Below are 1263 nucleotides of genomic sequence, written 5' to 3'. Positions count from 1 at the left end.
GCAGCCTAGGAACTTAATGTCGCTGCCGCAGACCATCATCGAAGTGCTGAGAGTGGAAGAGATATAGTGGCATATCAATGAGCCTAGAAGGCATCCTCCAAGCGCAAGTGTGCTCAGTTTTAGAACAAATGAGAGGGGAAGGAATAGTTTCACACTAGCTCACAGCGCATGCAGGACGTACTGTTTCCTTGAGCCCCGCCCGCTTCGGGCAGGTCTTTTTGTACGAGACAAATAGAGACCATTGACAGCGGTTATGGGACTCGGAAGGGGACATTTTGCCCAGCGCATCGTGTAATCTGCCATCAACAGAAAAGATTCACGGTGGGTTATCATCACAAAGCCGCACCTAAGGGAAGACATTCAAGCCTTCAGGCCATTGGCCCTCAGGCCTCAGGGGGGAAGACGTGCACTCAGACCTAAGTACTCGTCAGTACGACTCATGGGCCCTATGACGAAGTGAGCTCATTGGTTCGAGAATACACTTGTCTGGCCAGACAGAGATCTTCCTGGCAAGCCTGATATACAGATTGTATCCTCGACACTAATAGGGAGGCAGACCTCGAATCTTTCGGTGCTTGAACAACTCATCAAGTGCTAAGGGCGGGAGTGGAATAGCAGGCCAAGCGCCAAAGGACCCTTGGCCAGGCCGCACTCGTTGTCTGGACAGTCAACCAATCTGCGGGAGCATGCTAGCCTGTCCGGATGACTGAACAGCCTCTTCAACACTTCACAGGTGCTCTATCGGCAGGTCCCGTCCGTCCACTTGCCAAGTCTTTGCAGGTGCTTTCAGGGTCCTCTGCTCGGACAGCTTCTGACAAACTTGCACGAGGGAATCAGCGAGGACGACATGGTGCATTACACGTTCGTGGGGAGTGCGAACGCGTAGAAGATAGATAGATACAGGCACCACACTGCATACTCAATGAGTGTAAGAAACCGGAGGCGAAAGGTCCTCCGCGCGCTCGATACACAGACGAACCGCGCATGAAAAGGCTCGCTCTCGACATATGCATCGCGGACGCAAGCCGGAGGGCATAGACATAGTGCAGCTTCATAGATAGTCAGGCTAACGCGGGCGAGATACTCGAACAGCAGCTTGCAGAAGGCTGCAGTGCGCGCGGGGCAGTGGAAAGCCAGGCAGCTTCGGTCGCCTCACCCTCCGAGACAAACATGGCCGAAGGGTGGACAGTCCAACTATTTGCATAAACCACAAGGCTGGCCTTGGTTGAAAGACCCAATGAGAGAGCGACGCGTTGCAAAGTC

Source organism: Phanerochaete carnosa (assembly GCF_000300595.1).
Source record: "Phanerochaete carnosa HHB-10118-sp unplaced genomic scaffold PHACAscaffold_1, whole genome shotgun sequence".
NCBI classification, from domain to species: Eukaryota; Fungi; Basidiomycota; class Agaricomycetes; order Polyporales; family Phanerochaetaceae; genus Phanerochaete; species Phanerochaete carnosa.
The sequence above is the reverse complement of the archived record's forward strand: the minus strand, read 5'-3'. Positions refer to the sequence as shown.